We start from the raw sequence: 13,701 nt of genomic DNA on the forward strand, positions 1-13,701 counted from the left end.
ATCCCATTAGAGAGATTATTTAACCTCTCTGTGGCCTGGTCTCCTCATTTATAAATTTGGCGTGGTGATAATAATAGTAACTACTTCATGGATTGTGAAGATAAAATGTGTTAATATGGGATGGATCATAGAATAATGACTGGAACAGAGTAGGGTAGATAGAGCTGCTCAGTAAGTGTTAGTTACTATGGCTATTACTGAGAATAGATTCTTTCTTATTATGAAAGTTTTCATGTTGATAATATCTACATAACTCACACATTAATGAAAGTTTGATTGATATTATTGTCTTGGTTCATTCATTTTTATCTTAATAGAGGAAGTCCTAAAATACTATTCAATAATATATTTTGGTAATGATTTCTTCATCATAATTTTCCCAGAGCCCAGTGAATCACTTTAATTTTCAATATTTATTTATTTTCATTTCTTAAACATTTTTCCAATCATATCTTTCAATGTTGATTCTGTTCCAGCTGACCTATATGATAATTGAATTATTAAAGAATTCAGGAATTTCTCTTAATATTACCTATCTTTTCTTTCTTTTTTCTCTCATACTTAATTATTTGATTTAATATTCTACATTAATAATCTGATTTTCTGTAGCTTTAATTCTACTACTTATTGCTTTTAATTTTTATTTATTTTACCAAACAGGTAGTTTTTCTATTCTTCTAGCTCTATGGTTGCAGTGGCCCTTATAGTAGCTGATAATGACTAATTACATATGATAGCTTTTATATATACATAAAGGAAAAGAGGAAAAGCAAGAGTAAATTTGGTGTGGTGATCATATATATATGATCTTGATTTTTGGTGGAAGATCTATTTCAGGTGTTAGATTTCCTTCAGAACATTTCCTGCCTTTAAAATATGTATTTTGTTGATTATGCTATTACAGTTTTCCCATTTTTTTCTCCTCTTTATTCCCCTCTGTCCTGCACCCCCTTCCACCAGCATTCCTCCACCTTAGTTCATGTCTGTGAGTCGTACATATATGTTCTTTGGCTTGTCCTTTTCCTATACTATTCTTAACATCCCCCTGTCTATTTTGCACCTACAATTTATGCTTCTTATTCCATGTACCTTTTCCTCCATTCTTCCCCATGCCCTTCTCCACTGATAACCCTCCATGTGATCTCCGTTCCTGTGACTCTGTTCCTGTTCTAGTTGTTTGCTTAGTTTGTTTTTGTTTATTTTTAGGTTCAGTTGTTGATAGTTGTGAGTTTGTTGTCATTTTACTGTTCATATTTTTCATCATCTTCTTTTTCTTAGATAAATCCTTTTAACATTTCATATAATAAGGGTTTGGTGATGATGAACTCCTTTAACTTGACCTTCTCTGGGAAGCACTTTATCAGTCCTTCCATTCTAAATGATAGCTTTGCTGGATAGAGTAATCTTGCATGTAGGTCCTTGCCTTTCATGACTAAATATTTCTCTCCAGCCCCTTCTTGCCTGTAAGGTTTCTTGTGAAAAATCAGCTGGTAGTCTTATGGGAACTCCTTTGTAGGTAACTATCTTTCTTAAGATTCTCTCCTTATCTTCAATGTTGGGTAATTTAATTATGATGTGTCTTGGTGTGTTTCTCCTTGGGTCCAACTTCTTTGGGACTCTCTGAGCTTCCTGGACTTCCTGGAAGCCTATTTCCTTTGACAGATTAAGGAAGTTCTCCTTCATTACTTTTTCAAATCAGTTTTTAATTTCTTGCTCTTTCTCTTCTCCTTTTGGCACCCCTATGGTTTGGATGTTGAAATGTTTAAAGTTGTCCCAGGGGTTCCTAGGTCTCTTCTCATTTTTTTGAATTCTTGTTTCTTCATTCTGTTCTGGTTGAATGTTTCTACCTTCTGCTCCAAATCGTTGATGTGGGTTCCAGTTTCCTTCCCTTCACTGTTGGTTCCATGTACATTTTCCTTTATTTTACTTTGCATAGCCTTCAATTCTTCCTCCATACTCAACCATTTCTGTGAGCATCCTGATTACCAGTGTTTTGAGCTCTGCATATGAGAGGTTGGCTATCTCTTCACTTACTTCTATTTTTGGAACTTTGATCTGTTTTTTCATTTGGACCATATATATATATATTTTTAATCTGGGCATGCTTGTTATGTATTAAGGGGCAAAGCCTTAGGTATTCTCCAGGGTGGGGCAACCTACTTTGCTATATCCTGGTGCTGTATGTGGGAGAGGGGAATAAGAGGGAATGATGTTCAGTTCTTGGCTGGCTTTTAGTCACTTCCCCTGCTACCCACAAGCAACTTGGGCCCTTCTGGTGCTGATTCCAAGATGGGTGGGTTTGTGTACATTCTAGGACCCCGTTGGTATCTCCAATGAACTCTCTTGTGAGGCTGGGAGTTTCTCCCTCTGCTGCAACCCTCACAGGTTTTTTCAGTCAGAGGTTTTGAGGCTTTATTTCCCTGTGCTGGAACCCTGGGCTGTGCGGTCTGTCTCACTCCCCAGTTGTTCCTTCTGATTTATCTGCATGCAAATGTGGGACCGCCAGTTTTGCCAGCTGCTACCTTGCCATGAGTCCTTTCCACCCTGGCTGCCTGTCTCTGCCCCTTCTACCAGTCTGGATGCATATTTCTTCTTTAACTCCTTGATTGTCAGACTTCCATACAGTTAAATTTTCTGGTAGTTCTGGTTATTTTTTGTTTTTAAATTTGTTGTTTTCCTTCTTTTGGTTGTGTGAGGAAGCGAAGGTGTTTACCTATGCCTTCGCCTTGGCCAGAAGTCCCTTTCCTGCCTTTTTAAAAAAATTATTTAATTTTTTTATTAATGATTTTTATTTATTTATTTTCAGAGAGGGGGAAAGGAGGGAGAAAGTGAGGGAGAGAAACATAGCTGTGGGAAATGTATATCAATTGGTTGCCTCTCACATGGCCTTAGCTGGGGACCTGACCTGCAACCCAGACATGTGCCCAAACTGGGAATCTAACCAGTGACCCTTTGGTTCACAGACTGGTGTTCAATCCATGGAGCCATACCAGCCAGGGCTCTTTCCTGCCTTTTTTGATCATTCTAAATAAAACTTACTAATTATTACCAGTATTTTTGTTTTGCTTCTTTGTAGTTATTTTACACATGATTAGAGAAGGAGTGATAGGGACACTGGAATAAGTACCATTGTGTCTTAGTCAAATTTGGGAAGCCCAAGTTTGATAGTGTGACTCCAATTATCTAGCAATATTAAAGATATTGGAGGAAGATTTCTGGCAGGGTGCTTCTCCTGGACTTGGATCCGAGAAGGACAACATCGGGAGGTGGTCCTATAATTTGCTCCAACTACTAAAACCTCTCCTGAAAAGCAGGCTGACTTTTGTTAAGCTGGTCAGTGAGAGAATCCACTTCCATCCCACATAGCCATGTGGGCTCTGGCAGAGGGAAACAGAGATGGAACACAGGCTGGATTGGGAGTGTCTCCTTCACATGGGGGACTGTGCCTGACTTTCAGGTGGTGGACATGGTTAACATAAGAGGCTAGAAGCCTGCTGTGCTTGCTATGGAGGCAGAATGGCTGCCTGAACCTGACTGGGAATCCAGGGAATAGAGCCAATAACTCAACAAAAACTCAGTAAGACAGAGAAATAGTTCTGAATTCCAGGGGGAATGTGCAGAGCCACGACAAAGAATATTTTTGTAAGTCATTCCGTGAACCAGGTTAGAGATGTTATTAGATTTGTACCCCCTAGACACTCTGGGTACATAGGAAGTAAATTCCTTCTGGCTGCTGTTTGGTAGCTCTGGCTGTTTCTACAGTGGACAGCTTCTTACTCTCTGAGTCTTTTTAATTTGGGTACAGACTGAACTGAGACCAGAGAGGCAAACCCAGGATTGTGCACAGGGTTTAGACAGATTTGATTTGCTTATATTCATAGGTCCACCAGAGGAGGGAAGCAGGCCAGAGTGGTCCACCATTGGTAAATTTTCTTTCTTATTTGCAGAGTCATGAGGCAGTAGCTGTTGTGCATCTGTAAGTGATTGCGGGGAAACAGATTTATTTTCAGGGTGAATAGTAGGCTTGATGAATGAGCTTCCCAACCCAGTATTCCAAGAGGAAAAAATCATCAGTGTCCTCTGTCCCTGCATCATTGGAAATCAGAGATCTGACAAGATAGAGGGTCAGGTAAACACCACTGCATTGTCTGGTGCTTGTTCCATCAACCAGGCACAGAGCTGGCCATTAGCATAATATGAGTGGGGAGAGAAGGCAGCATATGGGGTACATGGGAACAACTGGGGAAGCTTGGTGAGCAGCAGTGCTTAGCTTGTCTTCAAGAAGAAGAAATGAGTGGGTTCAAGATTGTCCAGGAAAGGATGCTCATACCCTTCAGGGTGCACCTAGAGGAGGAGGGAGTAAACATGACTCATCATGCCAGGGCATATTGGGAGAGAAACACCTAGAGACAGGTAGGCCCCTATGATCACAACAATAGTGGTGTCATAACACCCTACAATTTCCTTTAATAAACATGTTTTTGCATATGTGACAAATAGGTTTTGACATGTAGAGTTAGGATTTTGAGCACAAGAGAATAAAACAGTTTTGTTCTCCTTAGAGATTACTCTTCTTTGTGAGAAGTATACCAGAAACATCTAACAACAAAATAACAATGATAGTATAAAGAATAAGAGTAAATATATTTTTACCTTTACTTTGGGCCATATACTCTTCTAAGCACTTTTAACTCATTTAATCCTTACAACAACAAGATGTGCCTATTATCTATCCATGCTTCATATCTGTAGGGGTCCTTGTTTTATATCTGAGGCCCAGAAAGTTTAAGTGACTTATCCAAGTTCACACAGAGTATCTGGGGAAGATGGAATTTGAACCCAGACAGTCTTTCTCCAGAGTTTGTGCTCTAACCACTGGACAGTGTTGCCTCTCCTGCTTCTAATCTTGGCTCAGCCCCATGTCAGCCACATGAACTTAGGCAAGTGATATATTCACTAAGATGAGGACCCTTAAACTGATCCAAATAAGATCTTGAAAGTTTTTTTCAGGAAGAATGCACCTAATCCAACTAGGATCTAGTACATAGTATGTAGGAATTTCCCTCAATCCTCCTTTACTTTTTTCTTTAGAGAACAGGGTATGATTTGTGCTCTGTGGTGGATCAGGCACAACTCAATCATAAGCATGCACTGATGGGTTTTAGAAATTGGCAATTAAAAATGTTTATTTTTAATTATGGTAAAATATGCATAATATTTACCATTTTAACCCTTTTTAAGTGTATAACTCACTATCATTAAATGCAGTGATATTGCTGTGCAACCATCACCACCATCCATCCACAAAGCAAATTACAGCTTGCAAAACTGAAATCTTATATCCATTAAGCAATAATCCCTATTCTCCCATCTCCAGGTAACCATCATTTTACTTTCTGTCTATAATAAAATTGGCTACTCTGGGATCTCATATGAGTGGAGTTCTTTTGTGACTGGGTTATTTCACTTAATATCTTTAAGTTTCATCTATGTTGTGTCATGTGTCAGAATTTCCTTTTCAAGGCCAACTAATATTCCATTGTATGTATACACCTAACTTTGTTTATCCATTTATCCATCAATGGACACCTCTGTTACTTTCACCATTTGACTGTTGTGAATAACACTTCTATAGACTTGGGTGTACAGATATCTGCTTGAGTCTCTGCTTTCATGACTTTTGGATTTATATTCAGAACTAGAATTGCTAGATCACATTGTAATTCTATTTTTAATTTGGGGTAACCACTATATTATTTTCCAAAATAGCTTCACCATTTTACATGCCCACTAGCAGGACACAAGGGTTCTAATTTTTCCACATGCTCACCAACACTGAAAGAAGGCAATTTTGAAGATTACTTTTAGTAGCTGAGATATATTTCCCTTTTCATATGGAGGAAAGAAAAGGAAGTAAGAAAATGCACCATGTATATCCTGATAAATCACATTGTGACAAAAGCCCAGAGCAGTTGGACTTTTCCTTCAAAGAGCCTCTCTGGGGACTTTATTGAGAAAAATGGGAGGGAATGTGGACCATAGTGAGAAGACAAGGGTGTTGACCATATTTGGTGTTTTGCATGGTGTGATCTTGAAGAGTTACTTCTTTCTCTGGGCCTCTGATGGAGCTGAGGCTAGAATGTATCTATGACCCCTTCCTACTTCAAATGTCTGTGTCATTTCCATGAGAGGTCTAGAGCTCAAGAATCTCCAGATTTGCTGAGTTTGGATACTGGCTCATGGACTAGAGACTATTTGAGTCATACAGCAGCTGTCAGACCTGGCTATGAGACCACACAGAGTGCAGAGACACGTGGGTGAGTGCATGTCCCTTCTGAGGGGCCCATAGACTCTTTGACCTGATTGACTGCTGACTTGTGAAAATGCTGGCCCAATGTGGCTAAAACTCCTGATTTCTCAAAAAAAAAAAAAAAAAGCCAGACACCCACGTTTTTTAAAGTGGAATTTTCCAATTTTTAAATGTTGGCAATTAATTCAAAACTTTAAAAAAAGCCCTGTGGGAGCCAAACAAAATATTCTCAGACCAGGGTTGGCCCAAAGATCACTGCACTTCCTGATGTCAAGCAGTGAACTGTAAATGCTAGTCTGGGGACCCAGGGTAGACTGGGAATAGGTGTTTCTGACTCTCGATGTTATTCTCAGACAAGTCTGTGACTCCTATCACAGCTCCAAGATCTGTGGCACACAGACTCAGTGGACTTTGGGGGAAGATCCCCAGTGAGCCCCTCTTGCCTCCAAGGGGCTCCCTTCTCTGTCAGGAGAAGTCAAAGATGTGGCCAGCCACATGAAGTTTGCAGTTTTTGTCGGAGTTAAGTTTCCTCACGGTATTCTAAATTGAGTGAAATAGCATGATGTGCTTCCTCAATTTTGAAACTATATCTGGGTTTTTTTGTTTGTATACCTAAGTGTTTTGACCACACAAATGACAAAGTGAAAATGTTGGCACTGGGTGACATTCCAGTACCACTTACTATGCATTGTTGGACCTAGATCCACAGGCTGATACACTTATTAGTACAATACTTGCTTGATATATACTTCTGTGTGCCTTTGTTTTTTAACATCCTGTATTTCTTTCTTTTGTGTTCCATTAGTAATATATATAGCTGGTATTTTTTAACCCAACTAATGAGTTAGTGGAAAAAGTACAGTCAGGCAAATTTTATGATTCCCAGAGTCTAAACTAGTTCTTGCCATCTTATTTTGTTTTCTTTTTTTATTCTTCCCCCTGTTCCCCTTTAATTCCCTTGAATTGATTGAGCACTCTTTGTTTTATTTCCCTCCTTTTGGAGTTGTGTCTTTCAGAATCTTTATCTACCACCACCTCACTCTTAATGTGCTCCCCACAGCCTACCATCTCCTTCACAGCCCCAAATTTCCTTTTGAGATTGTCTGGGATTTTTATTTCAAATGATAATTTGTTAACTGAAAAAATATTTAATCAATGATTCTTTATACTAAACAATAAGTTTTAATGATTTTATTGTCTTCAAGTATTTCTTTTATAGCAGATCATTTTCTTGTTTGTATTTTTTTCTAGTGTATACTCAATTTTTTTCACAGATGTTTGGTGAAGAAATAAATTTATGAAGCATTGTATTCCAAGATAATTCTATATTTTACTTTACTCTTGAATACAGCAGTACCCCCTTATCTGCAAGGATATATTCCAAGACCCCAGTGGATGCCTGAAATTGTGGATTGCACTGGACCTTAAACATACCAAATGTTTTATATACATATATACCTTTTGATTTAAAGGAAGCACTTCACAGCTTCTTTTTGGCATGTCTGAATTGCCATCATCACTACTTTTGTGCTTTGGGGTCATGATTAAGTAAAATAAGGATTACTTGAACAAAACCTCCACAGCACCAAGATAGCTGATCTGATAATCAAGACAGCTACTAAGTGACTAATGGGCACGGAGTTAATATAGTGTGGATACTCTGGACAAAGTGAAGATTCATGTACCAAGCTGGAGAGGTACAGACAGTATGAGCTTTCATCATGCTACTCAGAATGTCATGCAATTTAAAGCTTATAAATTGTTTATTTCTTGAATTTTCCATTAAAAATTTTTAGACCATGGTTGATTTCAAGTAACGGAAACTGTTGAAAGCAAAACCTTGGATAAGGAAGGACTACTTACTGTATTAGTTTGGCTGGATATAGGCTTTTAGGTTCAAAATAATTTTCTTCAGAATTTTAAGACTTTCTTTTTTGGAATCTCGTGTTTCCAATGAGAAATCTAATGCCAACCAGATTTTTGTTCTACTCTGGGTGACATTTAAAAAAATTTGTGGAACTTCCAGTCAAGATGGCAGCATAGGTAAACACAGCTCATCTCCTCACACAGCCACATCAAACTATCACTCAGAATCATCGAAAATCAAGTTGAATGGAAGTCTGACAATGACAGAATTAAAGAAACCACATCCATCCAGATAGGTAAGAGGGCTAGAGACAATAAATGGGCCGGTCCCACATCCATTTGAAGTGGATAAAAATTTGGGAGGAACATCTTGGAAATGAGGAGTCCCAGCCTCATAATAGAGCCATCAGCACAGGGTTCCAGGTCCAAGAAGGTAAGTCCCTCTAACTTCTGGCAATAAAAGCCAGTGGGGATTTAGTCAGTGGAAGAAACTTTTGGAGTCCCAAGCAGTTCATCTTGAAGAACTCACACATAGACTTAGACTCATTCTCTCTGAGCTTCAGCACTGAGTAGCAGCTAGAAAGCCACCAGTGGTATATAGGGAGGAATTGAAATGTGTGGCACCAAGGTGGGAATGGGGGTACAGATTTTCCTCAGACATAAAGGTAGACAGTGGACATTGTCCCTTTTCTGACACCTCTCATGACAGAAGCACAGAGCTGGCAGGTGGGTGCCATAACTGAGACTCCATCCACTTGGTTAACACTGTGTACCCCACCCTGGAGATCCCAAGATTCTGCCCCACCCAAATTAAAGACCCACCCAAACTGTTAACCATGACTTTTCCACATGAATGGCTGGTCTTGGCTCAAACTTCACAAATTCTTAAACCTGTCAAACAAGCAACAGCCAGCCTCAATAAGCCCCCAGCCCCCATACTTCTTGCTAAGTGGCCTTAGACCTGGAACTAACAGCACCCAGCCTAGACTCACAGTTTGGTTTCACCTGGGAATCTCCAACCCTAGCACAAGTAGCAGCCATCTCAGACTGCTTTAAAGTTCATGCAGGGTGGCCCTAGGCAGAACACACATGGGGCTGACCTTGGCCTGCACCACCCAGGAAACCTGAAAGATTGCACATAATAGTGGATAGCTACAGACCATGTCAGAGCACCACCACCCTGCCCCCTGCACAACTGATCATCCATGGAGGGCAGAGGGTGGTGGTCAGTGGTTATAGCCAATACTTGCAGCTGACTGGCCATTGACCTGTCAACAGCAATCAATGCTCAACTACAAGAGGAGGGTGTACTCAGCATACACAAAAGAAACAGCTCAAGTACCCAACTTGGATGATAGGAGAGGCTGTGCCACTGGACCCTAAAGAACACTTACTACATAAGGCCACACTACTAAGACACAGAGTCATAACATCACTTCCTAATACATAGAAATGAACACAGGGAGGCTGCCAAAGTAAGAAGACAAAGGAACATGGCCCAAATGACAAAACAGACCAAAAACTCAAGAAAAACAAGTAAACAAAATGGAGGTAAGCAGTCTAATAGATGTAGAGTTTAAAACACTGTTTGTAGGGTGCTTAGGGAACTTAATGAGAACCTCAACAGCATAAAAAAAAATCTAATCAGAAACAAAGGATACACCAATTGAAATAAAGAACATTTTACAGGGAAAGAACAGTAGAATGGATGAAACTGAGAATCAAATCAATGATTGGGAAATAAGGAAACAAAAAACAACCAATCAGAACAACAAGAAGAAAAAATAATTCAGAAACTTAAGGATAGTGTAAGGAGCCTTTGGGACAACTTCAAGCATTCCAACATTCACATCATGGAGTGCCAGAAAGAAGAGAGAAAGAGCAAGAAATTGGAAATTTATTTGAAAAAAGTAATAAAAGAAAACTTCTCTAATTTGATGAAGGAAATAGACATGCAAGTCCAGGAAAGTTTGGGACAGAGAGTCCCAAAAAAGATGGATGCAAGAGGGCTACTCCAAGACACATCATGATTGAAATGCCAAAGATTAAAGATAAAGAGAGAATCTTAAAAACAGCAGTTAGTAGTTTAGAGTTTCCATAAGACTGTCAGCTGATTTTTCAAAAGAAACTTGCAGGTTAGAAAGTATTGGCAAGAAATATTCAAAGTCACTAGAAGCAGGGACCTACAGCCATGATTGCTTTACTCAGCAAAGATATCATTTAGAATTGAAAGGCAGAGAAAGCTTCTCAGACAAAAAACTCCCCCAAAACTAAAGGAGTTCACCATCATCAAACCATTATTATATGAAATGTTAAAGGGGCTTATTTAAGAAAAAGATTAAAACTATAAATAATAAAATGGCTATAAATACATATCTATCAACAATTGAATCTTAAAAACAAATGAAGCAAATAAGAAAAGCAGAAACAGAATCATGGATACAGAAAGGGTTTTGATGGTTGCCAGATGGGAAGGGGTTTTGTGGGAATGGTGAAGAGGTGAGGGGATTAAGAAGTACAGATATGTAGTTACAGAATAGTCATGGGGATGTAAAATACAGTATAGGAAGTAGAGTAGCCAAAGAAAATATACGCATGAGCCATGAAGATGAATAATGGTGTGGGGATTGCCTCAGGGTTTAGGGGTACAGGGTGGAGTGGGACAATGGGGGGAAATTGTGACAATTGGAGTAGCATAATAAGTAAAATATAATTAAATTATATTATTAATTACATTGAACAAAAATACACTTACTAGTTGCCCAAATACCTTGGTATGGGCTCTATTTTACTAAAATACAAATAAATAAATCTATAATTAAAACAAATTGTGGAAGTTTTTGAAGATGTTATTAGTATTTATTGTTGGTATTATGATACATCACTTGTTGTGTTCTAGGTGTGTGTCTTTTCTTTTCACTTGCTGAGAATCTTTAGTCTGAATGTCATTTTTTTTCAATTCTGAGAAATTTTCTTTACTTCTCTTTGATTACTTCATTTGTTCCATTCTGCAGGCATTATCTTTCTGGAACAGCTATTGAACTGACAGTAGAACTTCCTCTTTTAAAAATGTATTTTATTAATTATGCTACTACAGTTGTCCTCTTCTCCCCCCACCTTTATTCCCCTCAGCCCTCCACCCCACCTCCCACCTGCTACATTCAACTGGGAAGTCAGAAGGGACACCAAGTTTCTTTCCCTGAAGCTTCTTTCTCCATGTGGTGTCACCCTCCTGAGCTTCTCCAGGTGGTCCTTTTCTCAAACAGAGTAGCCTGAACTTCCTTATAGACTGGCAGTTGCATTTTAAGAGAGAGAATTCCAAGAGGACAAATCTCTGCCTGCAGGTTTGGTAATGTTGCATTGGCCAAATCAAGTTACATGGCTGAGCCTGAATCAATGTGGAAAATTAATCTACAATGGCATAAAAGCTGAGAGGTAGGGTTTTTTGGAGGCCAACAATGTCAATCAAAGTTGGGGTGCTGATAGCTCATCTTTTGAGTGCAAGATTTTTACTGTCTTTCTGAGGTTTAATGCCTACATGGAACACTGCCTAGCATCCCCAAGGGCCCTGTACTTTCTGATCTAGTCCTTGGGGAAAGTTTCTGTCACCTGCTGACTGGCTCTAGCTGCCTTGAATTCAGCTTCCCAATTAATCTTCTCATTGAATACTTTCTAACCTCCTTATTCTTCTATCATCTTCCAGCCCCAAAGTGTTCAAGTCTTGAACTGCATTGTTTTAGGGGGCAGCTTCTTTCTTCTCCTTGGCTGTATCCTTCAGAATCTTTTCCCTTCCTTTTCTCCTGCATTGGTGATGCAATGCTGTCCTTTGAGAATATAATCTGGGCTTTCTGCCAAAACTGGGTTTGCCTTTGTCTTCTTCTTTTTCCTCAGAGATGTTTCACTAAGTCTTGACAATTTAAATAATCACCTTTTAATTACATTTAGCAAACATTTGTTGAATGGCTCAATTAATGTGCAAGAATTTATTGGTTGAGCTTAATGAAATCTGTAATTGTAAGCATTAGTGTTGGAGGTACTCTGAGAAGTCACTTAGACTAGTGATTTTTAAACTTTGCCTAAAATCTATTATGGCACTTTTGATAAAAGCCAGTTAGTTTTCAGTTTTCTTAGCATTTCACAAATGACATTTTGTGGTCTATGCAGTGCTTAATTCTGTGGTCTCATATCCTGCCTTAAATTGTTTCCTCTTCTGTATTGGAGCAAATCTAATTTGTTCAGCTCTTCAAATCTCTCTCTCTCTCTCTCTCTCTCTCTCTCTCTCTCCTTCTCCCCCTATCTAGTTCAGAGCCCCTGAAAAGCAAAGGCTTTATACTAGAAGAATCTTCTCTCCTCAGGAGCTAGTGAATTCTAATACACACTTTAGATTCAGTTTCTTTGGAACATCAACCATGAATTAGCCACATTGGCTAAGAGTTGGATTAAAACTCTGATGTGCTTTAATATTCTCCTAAGAACTTACTATTTTGCTGTGTAATTGCACATGTATTGTCTGGCTCAAAAACTGATTATAAATTCAAGGAGGGCAGAGACTATTCTGGTCATCAGCCTATAGCACATTTTTGAGCCTGGTATGTGCCTAGCACATGGAAGACACACAGGATCCATTTTCTGAGTGACTGCATTAATGTACTTCAGAAGACTATAAGATTTGGAAATAATTTTCCACTATTAGTTGACATTTAAAAATCATGAGGAACATTTCTAACACTTTCATATCCTAGGAGCTAGAAAGAATTTCTAATTGAAAACAGTCCTGATACCGAAAAAGTGAAAATTCTGCCCTGGGCCAATGCTTGCAACTCACAATGCAGAATGAAGCTAGCCTGTGCAATGACTTACAGATCTCACATCTTTGTGAATGGAAGAGCTGCAACTGGGTCATCATCCTAGTTCTCCAGATGACACAGCCTTTATGGTGGGTTGTGACATTGTTGTGCCATCTGACCTACCTTGCTATGCAGTCCTACATTTCTCTCCATAGCCCTCAAGGTGGTACCTGACTTCCCTGGGGATGAAGACTGACTCCACTAAAATTCTTTCATTAATGCTATATTCTTAGGACATTGATTACCTAACCCTAATGGGACTTGATAAAAAAAAGCTCAGCACAATTATTAATATGTTTAACTTTGAAGAAGGGCCAGTATCTCTTTAGCAGGTTCCAAAGCCCTTTCTTTATAGGTATCAGATGTCTCATGTGTGTTTCCCTGTGGTCAAGAGAGGTAGGCAGGTGATTTTTGTCATTCTGGTTTATAGCTAAGGAAACTCAGACTACAGATTGACATGAGCTGGACCCAGATAGTGAAGGATAGAGCCAGGAAACAACAGAGGTTCATCACTTCCTCTCTTGAGGATCACACTGCTGCTAAACGACTAGCTTAACAAACAACCAACTTTACCCCTTGACAAGAGGCAAATTAAACACAAAACAAATCAATACAAAATAACAAGTTCTCATTTCTGGAGCAGGATATTAAATAGGTCCTTCTTTGTCTTTGATATTC

The sequence above is a fragment of the Phyllostomus hastatus genome, unplaced genomic scaffold (assembly GCF_019186645.2).
Source record: "Phyllostomus hastatus isolate PE091 unplaced genomic scaffold, TTU_PhHast_1.1 phas_contig_38, whole genome shotgun sequence".
Taxonomy (NCBI): domain Eukaryota; kingdom Metazoa; phylum Chordata; class Mammalia; order Chiroptera; family Phyllostomidae; genus Phyllostomus; species Phyllostomus hastatus.